Below are 10,982 nucleotides of genomic sequence, written 5' to 3' on the forward strand. Positions count from 1 at the left end.
AGGGTACCATTCTGGTAGGGGATTTTGAGAGTGGCGGAGGCTATGCATGCATAAGGGCCAGGGGTACATGGGCAACCTCTGTACCTTCCATTCACTGATGCTGTTACCATAAACTGCTCTAAAAGATAAAGTGTATTTTTTTCAAAAAAGCAAAACCAAAAGATAAAGAGGTAAAAAGAAGAAGAAAGATAATAAAATTTGAGGGCCAATCAGAGTGTGTAATAGCCACCTAATAAAAGTTCAGGAAAAGTGAAAATGAAGGGGATGAAATTATCTAATAGTGCAAGAAAATTTTCTAAAATTGAGGGATACAAGTCCCTAGTATACTTGGTAAGTACCTGCTGAGCCCACCAAATGCCCAGCAACATCCATGAAAAGAGCTTGACTATTTGGAAGTAATTTGCCTATTATCAATTAAGCTTATGGAGGTTTCTTTTTTTGATTTATTTTTTAATTGGAGGAAAATTGCTTGCCAATGTTGTGTTGGTTTCTTCCATACAACAATGTAAATCAGCCATAATTATACATATATCCCCATCCTCTTGAGCTTCCCTCCCCTCCCCCATCCTACCCCTCTAGGTCATCACAGGTCTTGTGTTATAAAAGATAATTGTTCTTTTTCAGTAGCTCCCACGTGGTGCAGCAGTAAAGAATCTGCCTGCCAATACAGGAGACACAAGTTCAGTCCCTGGGTCAGGAAGATCCCCTGGAGCAGAGCATGGCAACCCACTCCAGTATTCTTGCCTCAAGAATCCCGTGGACAGAGGAGCCTGGGGGGTTACGGTTCATAGGGTTGCACAGAGGAGGACACGACTGAGTGACTGAGCACACACACACACATAATATAAGGCTTTTGAATCCATTACAGTGGAGTTTTCATTAGAATCAGCTGGACCAAAGTGCTAATGAGGCCCCAGTCATCGGCCAAAACCCTGGGCGGGCCTTTCAATTAATTCTGTTCCATGTCTAGCCTCTTAACACTGAACATGAGGGAAGCAGTGTTAGTACAGATGGGCCAGTTCAAAACTCACCCCCAGTAAGGCATTCCAACTACCTGTCCTAGTGGAAGGTCTGTATCTTCATGTATAAAAGGCAGACCCCTAATTTTGGATAATCAAAATTTACTAATTATTTTATATAGTCAACTACTATCCACATACTGAGTTGGATCTGGGTCTTGAAATATTCTCTGGAGAAGGAAATAGTTGGATTCTCTGTGTTTTTTGGTGGTTTCCTAGTTTTCTTTATTCATGTAAAAATTCAAGCAAGAGCCCAAAAGTTATTTTTCAGGCTAGTATTTCCAAGCACACGAATTTTATATGCCAGTCAGATTTATTGTAATAGAAATAGAATGAATTAAGTCAGCTGCTTCTAGATGTTTGTGATTGATTTTCCAGAGCACCTTGGAGACTGCCCATTTATCTCCTACTGTTCTTAATTTTAAAAAAAATACATCTTTGGTCAGGCACATGCTATTTTCCATCTATCTCCTTGGCACCTACTACTACACAGCACCACATGTTCTTTTCATGCAAGTTGCTTGATTTTACCACGTTTCTCTGAGGTTCTTTTTTTCTCCCTATGATCATTTTTTTTGTCAAATTCTCTTTGAATGATCGCTTTCTTTTCCTGTCTCTATTTCATGCTCACTTTCAAATGACACGTTTGGTAATATCCAAAAGGCTTATTTAGAAAGAAAAAGATCAGTAGGAAGAAAAACATCTTCTCTTACTCTAGGTTTTTCTCACATCTTAAAATATGATATTCTCTTCATCATGAAGATTTTTTAAAGTTTTCAAAAGTGAATATTAGTCAAGCCACAGTAGAAGGCAATGAAGAGCCCATTTACCTTTCTGTGGCTCAATTTTATCCTTTGTAAAAGGCAGTCACTAAGTTGTCCAGAGGTGATTCTCCTTGAATATAAGTAACTTCTTTCTTTTTTTGTCACTTCTTTCTCATTGGTCTCTGCCTAAGCACTCTGAGCAGAGTCTGTCCTGTAAGATGAAGAAACTGAGGGACAGAGACCCATTGTGATTTGATGAAGGTCACATGGCTTGTCTGTGGCATTTAGAAATAGTTTGGTAAATTCAGTACATGAGTCTTCCCACTCAATTGTAAATCATTTAAACTCAGATTTAAGTATAATACCTTGCCTTGCTTACAGTGCCACAGCAGTCATTTTATTGTTACTGGCAGAGAAGGGGAGGAAAATGAAAACTAATACAGTGGTTGAAAGTTAAATCTCTTTAACAGGCTAAGCTTAAAAAGAAACTTACTGTTTTCTTTCAGTTCTTCGTTTTGCACCCTAGATTTGGTCCTTCTTGAAGAACATATGAAAAATTATTCGTTTGTCTTCTCTAGGGACAACTATCCCTGCCTTAGTGAGAAGAGCCCTGGAAAAGCCCTGATTCTAGATGGATCACTAGCTATGTTACTTTGGGTAAGTTGTTTCATGACTGGCCTTCAGTTTTCTTATCTTTAAAAATGAGGATTAGAGCAGAAAATTGCCAAGATCATTTTAGTCCCAACTTTCCTTCATGCTAAAATAAATAAAAGAAACCACACTCTGTGAGTGAGCACATGGAGTAAATAGAGAAGAAAGAAAAGGGACTAACTATTGGTCAGGACTCTACACAAAGAAAAGTCCAAAGAGGTATGAAGCTGAGAAGTATGAGATGCTGTTAGCAACCTAGAAATGGATTTAGATATCATTTGGTATAGGTTCATCATTTTACAGAGAACTTAAAGACTTGGATTAGATGGTCAAATTCTACCCCTAAGCTGTACTTTTTTGTTTTTTGGTGTAGTTACCGATCAAAGGGAATATAGGATGAGCTGGAAGCAAGGACCTTAAGAAGTGAAGAGTATGGAAAGACAGAGTCTGACCAGTGAAAGATTTAATAATCTACAGAAAATGAACACCACTATTTCAGCCAAACACTGATGACTTCATTAGTAACATAACAAAATGTTTGACACTTGGCAAACATTCTGTGAGGCTGTGCACCCATGAACACAGAGGCAGACAAATAAACTCATAATTCTCAAATTTAGGAGTGCATGAGAATGATCTGAGGAAACTTGTTAAAACACAGATTCCAGGGTATGGTTCCTGGGATTGTGATTCAGTAGGTCTGTAATTACACCCACCAATCTGTATCTTTAAGTATTGCTGGTGATTCTAATGCAAGTCAGAACACACTGTAAGACACTCTGGAGTAGATAGAATTGATCAGACTGCTTCTATCTGGCACCTGTCCATTAGAACAAGGTGTTCCAAGAAAAAAGAGCTCTACAGTGAGTTTTCTTTCACATTAAAAGTCATAAGCAATGCACAAAAAATTCAGGCATAATCCAAATCCAAGAATAGTATTTACTGACTGAAATAAATCTAGGCTGCTAATTATCCCCTCTGTCTTTAGCATCTTCACCGTCACCTTTAGTTATCTTTGCCCCTTGAGCATTTTAATCTACCATAGACATTATTTTACTAAACTTTACAGCAGCATTTGAAACATTTCACATACTCTAATGACCACCTCCACTTTTCTGAAATTCTTGCTTCACTTGACTTCCATGACCTCAAGTTCTCAAGATTTAGCTCTTCACTTTCTGGCAGTGACTACTTAGTTTCCTTTGTGATATCTTCTTCCTATTCCCAGTCCTGATAGGATGCTGATCTCTGTTCCGGCCCTCTTCTCATTCTAAACATTCTTCTTGGGCAAGGTCATCTTTTCAAGGGGCTTCATTTAACATCTACTGAATTTTAATCTCTAGACCAGATCTCTCTCCTGACCTGAATAGTCAGTCATCTCCTTGACTTATCCACTTGAATAATGGTCAAGCACCTCTAACTTGGCCTGTCCAAAACTGAGGCTCTAGCCATGAAAATTAGGAAAGGAAAGAAAGAAATGGCAGCAGAAATGGAAAGGAAAAAAGTGAAATAAAACTGACAAATAAAACTATTTGTAGATGACATGACCATATAATGGAGAAAAATCTAAATAAGCCACTAAAAAATACTATTGGAACTAATAAACAAGTTCAGCAAGGTTTCAGGATATAAGATCAATATACAAAAGCTAGTTGTATTTCTATACACTAGCAATGAATGATATAAAATGCAATTAAGAAAATAATTCCATTTACAATAGTATCAAAAAGAATAAAATCTTAGGATATAATTTAACCTGAAAAATGCAAGACTTGTACACTGGAAACTAGAAAACATAATTGAAAGACATTAAGGAAGACCTAGATAAATGAAAAGACATCATTCTATGTTCATGGATTGGAAGAGTTAGTACTGTTAAGAAGGCAATACTCCACATAGGTCTACAGAGTCAAAAATAATCCCCATCAAAGTTGTCACATTCTCTTTTGCACAGACTGAAAGGCTAATCTTAAATTTTATATTGAAATTCAAGGGACACATAACAGCCAAAACAATCTTGAAAAACAACCACAGAGAGGAAGGCGTCACAATTTCTGATATAAAAACTTATTACAAAAGCTACGATAATCAAAACAATGGGAAACTGGCATAAGGATAGACCATTTAGATGACCATCCATCATATCCATGGATATGATATTCCATTTAGACCAATGGAATAGAATTACAACAAACCCAAACCTCTTTGGTAAGTTGATTTTTGACAAAAGTGCCAAGACCATTAAATGAGAAAGAACAGTCTTTTCAGCAAATGGTGCTATATACACTGGATTTCCACATGTAAAAGAATGAATTTAGATCTGTACCTCATACCACATACAAAAGCTAATTCAAAATGAGTCAAGGACTTAAATGAAAGGGCTAAAACTGTAAAACTCATAGGAAAAAAATCACAGGGATAAATTTTCTCACCTTGAATTTGGCAAGGTACTCTTAGATATGATATCAAAAGCATAAGCAACAGAAGAAAAATATGTAAGTTGAAAATTAAAACCTTTGTGAATCAAAGGACATTATCAATAACTATTAAGGTCATCCATAGAATGGGAGAAAATATTTGCAAATTGTATGCTTAACAAAGGATTTGTATCTATAATATATCATAAAATCTCTTCTAACTCAAAAATAAAAAGACAAATAACACCATATAAAATGATTAATGGATTTGAATAGACATTTAAAGGATATACAAATGGCTAATAAGCACACACATCTGCTTAATTAAAGTCACTCAGTTGAGCCCAACTTTTTATGACCCCATGGACTATACAGTCCATGGAATTCTCTAAGACAGAATACTGAAGCGGGTAGCCTTTCCCTTCTCCAGGGGATCTTCCCAACCCAGGTCTCGACATTGCAGGCAGATTCTCTACCAACTGAGCTATCAGAGAAGCCCTGACAGAAGAAGAGACTAAGAAGAGGTGGCAAGAATACACAGAAGAACTGTACAAAAAGGATCTTCACGAGCCAGATAACCACGATGGTGTGGTCACTCACCTAGAGGCAGACATCCTGGAATGTGAAGTCAAGTGGGCCTTAGGAAGTGTCACTAGGAACAAGGCTAGTGGAGGTGATGGAATTCCAGTTGAGCTATTTCAAATCCTAAAAGATGATGCTGTGAAAGTGCTGCACTCAATTTGCCAGTAAATTTGGAAAACCCTAGTGTCCACAGGATTGGAAAAGGTAAGTTTTCATTCCAATCCCAAAGAAAGGTAATGCCAAAGAATGTTCAAACTACCACACAATTGCATTCATCTCACATGCTAGCAAAGTAATGCTCAAAATTCTCCAAGCCAGGCTTCAACAGTATGTGAACAGAGAAATTCCAGATGTACAAGCTGGATTTAGAAAAGGCAGAGGAACCAGATATCAAATTGCCAACATCCGTTGCATCATTGAGAAAACAAGAGAGTTCCAGAAAAACATCTGCCTCTGCTTTATTGACTATATCAAATCCTTTGACTGTGTGGATCACAACAAACTATGGACAATTCTTAAAGAGATGAGAATATCAGGCCAACTGACTTGCCTCCTGAGAAATCTGTATGCAGGTCAAGAAGTAACAGTTAGAACTGGACATGGAACAACAGACTGGTTCAAAATTGGAAAAGGAGTACATCAAGGCTGTATATTGTCACCTTGCTTATTTAACTTATATGCAGAGTACCTCATGAGAAACAATGGGCTGGATGAAGCACAAGCTGGAATCAAGATTGCAGGGAGGAATATTAATAACCTCAGATATGCAGATGACACCACTCTTATGGCAGAAAGCAAAGGCTGTATAGAGCCTCTTGAAAGTGAAAGAGGAGAGTAAAAAAGTTGGCTTAAAACTCGTGGTGGGTTCATGTTGATGTATGGCAAAACCAATACAGTATTGTAAAGTAAAATAAAGTAAAAATAAAAATTTAATAAAAAAAGAAAGAAAAAAAAATAAAACTCAATGTTCAAAAAACTAAGATCATGGCACCTGGTCCCATCACTTTATGGCAAATAGAAGGGGAGACAATGGAAACGGTAACAGAATTTATTTTCTTGGGCTCCACAATCACTGCAGATGGTGATTGCAGCTATGAAATTAAAAGACACTTGTTCCTTGGAAGAAAAGCTATGACCAACCTAGACAGCATATTAAAAAGCAAAAATATTACTTTGCCAACAAAAGTCTGTCTAGTCAAAGCTATGGTTTTTCCAGCAGTCATGTATGGATGTGAGAGTTGGACTATAAAGAAAGCTGAGTGCAGAAGAATTGATGCTTTTGAACTGTGGTGTTGGAGAAGACTCTTGAGAGTCCATCAGACTCCAGGGAGATCCAACCAGTCTATCCTCAAGGAAATCAGTCCTGAATTGGAAGGACTGATGCAGAAAATGAAACTCCAATACTTTGGCCTTCTGCTGTGAAGAACTGACTTCATTGGAGAAGACCATGATGCTGGGAAAGATTCAAGGCAGGAGGAGAAGGGAATGACAGAGGACGGGATGGTTGGATGGCATCACCCACTCGATGGTCATGTCACTGCCCAAAAGTGTTAGATGGTTCCTCAGAAACCTAAACATAAAATTATGAAATGGTCCAGCAATTCTCCTCCTAGGGACATACTTAAGAGAATTTAAAAACATATGTTCACACAAAAACTTTTACATGAATGTTCGTTCATAGCAACGTTTGACTTCTTTCGTTTAGGATAATGTTTTCAAGATTCAGTCAAGTTGTACCATGTAGAAGCATTTAATTCTTCTTTATTGCCTAACAATATTCCATTGCATGTCTATACTATATTTTACTTAATCATTCATCAGGCAGATGGAAATTTTTATTGCATTGTATGTGGAATTCTGTTCAATTGTCAATACAGTTCTTGTATTGAAAGTAAGGATATAGAAGACAAATATGAATATTTTATAAGATGATATATTTTTCAGACTATTAATATGGTGCATATACACACATACATGTGTATGTGAGTGTGAATTTTCACTTGAAGAGTTCAGTTCAATTCAGTCGCTCAGTCATGTCCGAGTCTTTGTGACCCCATGAATTGCAGCACGCCAGGCCTCCCTGTCCATCACCAACTCCCGGAGTTCACTCAGACTCATGTCCATCGAGTCAGTGATGCCATCCAGCCATCTCATCCTCTGTCGTCCCCTTCTCCTCCTGCCCCCAATCCCTCCCAGCATCAGGGTCTTTTCCAACGAGTCAACTCTTCACATGAGGTGGCCAAAGTATTGGAGTTTCAGCTTTAGCATCAGTCCTTCCAAAGAACACCCAGAACTGATCCTAAAGGGATGGACTGGTTGGATCTCCTTGCAGCCCAAGGGACTCGCAAGAGTCTTCTTCAACACCACATTTCAAAAGCATCAATTCTTCGGTGCTCAGCTTTCTTCACAGTCCAACTCTCACATCCATACGTGACCACAAGAAAAACCATAGCCTTGACTAGACGGACCTTTGCTGGCAAACTAATGTCTCTGCTCTTCAACCTGCTATCTAGGTTGGTCATAACTTTTCTTCCAAGGAGTAAGCGTCTTTTAATTTCATGGCTGCAGTCACCATCTGCAGTGATTTCGGAGCCCCCCAAAATAAAGTCTGACACTGTTTCCACTCTTTCCCCATCTATTTCCCATGAAGTGATGGGACTGGATGCCATGATCTTCGTTTTCTGAATGTTGAGCTTTAAGTCAACTTTTTCACTCTCCTCTTTCACTTTCATCAAGAGGCTTTTTAGTTCCTCTTCATTTTCTGCCATAAGGGTGGTGTCATCTGCATATCTGAGGTTATTGATATTTCTCCTGGCAATCTTGATTCCAGCTTGTGCTTCTTCCAGTCCAGTGTTTCTCATGATGTACTCTGCATAGAAGTTAAATAAGCAGGGTGACAATATACAGCTTTGACGTACTGAAGAGTAAAGGATATTAAAATAATACTCACTAAACCATTAGTGGTTAATTTGTGGATTTTCGAGGTAGGGAATAAACTTTGATTTAATTTTTTTACTTCCTACTTTTGGTTATTTCCCACTGAAGATGTACTTCTTTTGTAACAAAAAAGTTTAAACACTCCTTCGACACTAAAATTCTTTCAGTTGCTCAAACGTTCCATTCTCTTTCCCATTTTCAAGCTTTTATTCATGATTTCCTTCTGCCTAAAACACGCTCCCTCTCGATAACTTTGCATGCCTATTCATCTTGCAAGTTTTGATTTCTCCATCATTTTCTCCTGGAAGCCTGCCCTAAGTACCCTTCCCCTGAACTGAACTAAACCTCCCTGTAACCTTGCAGAGCAGGCTTTCCTCTGCATTCCAAAGCTCCCCATACTGCCTTAAGATAGCTCTTAGCACACACTGGGCTGTGATAGTTGCAGCCCCTGTCTTCGCCATTATACTGTTTTATGTACTACAGCATTCTCAACAGATATGCAATATTTATTGAATTGATTTATTGATTTTTGGACAGGACATTACTGAAAATCCCATCCTTTTTATTCCAAAAAAAATAAAGAAATATAGAAGACATTGACCATCTGGTCAAAGCTATGGTTTTTCCAGGAGTCATGTATAGATGTTAGAGTTGGACCATACAAAAGGCTGAGCACCAAAGAATTGATGCTTTTGAACTGTGGTGTTGGAGAAGACTCTTGAGAGTCCCTTGGACCACAAGGAGATCAAACCAGTCAATCCTAAAGGAAATCAATCCCAAATCCATCATAATGGGGACTGATGCTGAAGCTGAAGCTCCAATACTCGGGCCACCTGATGCGAAGAGCTAACTCATTGAAAAAGACCCTAATGCTGGGAAAGTGGAAAAGACTGAAGGCAGGAGGAGAAGGGAATGATAGCAGATGAGACAGTTGGATGACATCACCGACTCAATGGACATGAGTTTGAGCAAGCTCCAGGAGATGGTGAAGGACAGGGATGCCTGGTGTACTGCAGTCCATGGGGTTGCAATGAGTCAGACAAGACTGAGCAATGGAAAAACAACAAATAGAAGACACTAAAGAAGGGAGCAAGAGAAAGATAACTCAGAGATATTTTTCTTTAATCCAGATGAAGAGCTAGGTGGACAGGCAGAAGGAAAAAAAAAAAAACAAAGCAACCTGATAGAAAAAGACATCTGGGCAACATGGTCTGTCATCTTTCCCCTGCAATCAATTTTCCACCCACAATGGACTACTCAGTACTCCAACAACCCAAACACATACTTATACACCTGTAAAATTTTCATTTATTATTGCAGCCCAAAATGCTCTTCCACATTCTCTGTATCCACCCAAATCCTATTTTTGACAGACTTTTGACCTTGTAGAGGCTTCTGACAGAATTCACTACTGCCATCTTTGTCAAACCTAACCTTTTCTTGGCTTTTGTGACACCTCAGTGTTTTCCCTTTTTCTTGGCTACACTGTTTCAATCTCTTTTGACAGCTCCTCCTCCTCCATCATTTGAGTCATAATGCTGGAATTTCTGCAATGAAATCCATCCAGCCAAAGGATGAATGGAAGAGGCCATGATGAAAAGACCAGTGTAGCCCATGGTGCCATCGACAATGGAGTGATAATCAACAAACTCCCGAGGGAACCAAAGTGTGACCCAAGAATTTTCTATCCTATCAGTTTGCACTTCAACACACAGATATTCTCAAGCCTGCCAAAGTTCAAGAAATGCAACACTCATGAGGGCTGGTTTAAAAAAAAATAACTAGCATCTTATAAAACCTAGACAATCAAGAGATACATGAAAACAAAAACTCAGGAATAAAGAAGCTGTAATAAAAGTAGTGTTAAGCACCGAATTCATTTAAACACAGAAGCAGGACCAGACAACTTAGAGAATTCTAGGTGGAGAACACAATATAAATGTTATAAACTATGAGAAGGTAAAAATAATAATATAGCTAACAAAAATCATGAGATGGAAGGAAAAGTGTATTTCATGACATTATATAATGATAACTAATTTCCTCATATTTATAATAATAGTTCATTATGTACCAGGCACTGTGCCAAGTATTTTATATGTATTAACTCTTTTATTCTTTACAATCCACTGAAGTAGGAACTTTTTAAACATTTTATTTTTTTTAATTAATTTATTTTTTAAATTTTCCTTTATTTTACTTTACAATACTGTATTGGTTTTGCCATACATCAACATGAATCTGCCACGGGTGTACACATGTTCCCAATCCTGAACCCCCCTCCCACCTCCGTCCCCATACCATCCCTCTGGGTCATCCCAGTGCACCAGTCCCGAGCATCCTATATCCTGCATCAAACCTAGACTGGCAATTCATTTCTTATATGATATTATACATGTTTCAATGCCATTCTCCCAAATCATCCCACCCTCTCCCTCTCCCACAGAGTCCAAAAGACTGTTCTATACATCTGTGTCTCTTTTGCTGTCTTGCATAAGGGTCATCGTTACCATCTTTCTAAATTCCATATATATGTATTAGTATACTGTATTGGTGTTTTTCTTTCTGGCTTACTTCACTCTGTATAATAGGCTCCAGTTTCATCCACCTCA

Source organism: Oryx dammah, unplaced genomic scaffold, assembly GCF_014754425.2.
Source record: "Oryx dammah isolate SB20612 unplaced genomic scaffold, SCBI_Odam_1.1 HiC_scaffold_23, whole genome shotgun sequence".
Taxonomy (NCBI): Eukaryota; Metazoa; Chordata; class Mammalia; order Artiodactyla; family Bovidae; genus Oryx; species Oryx dammah.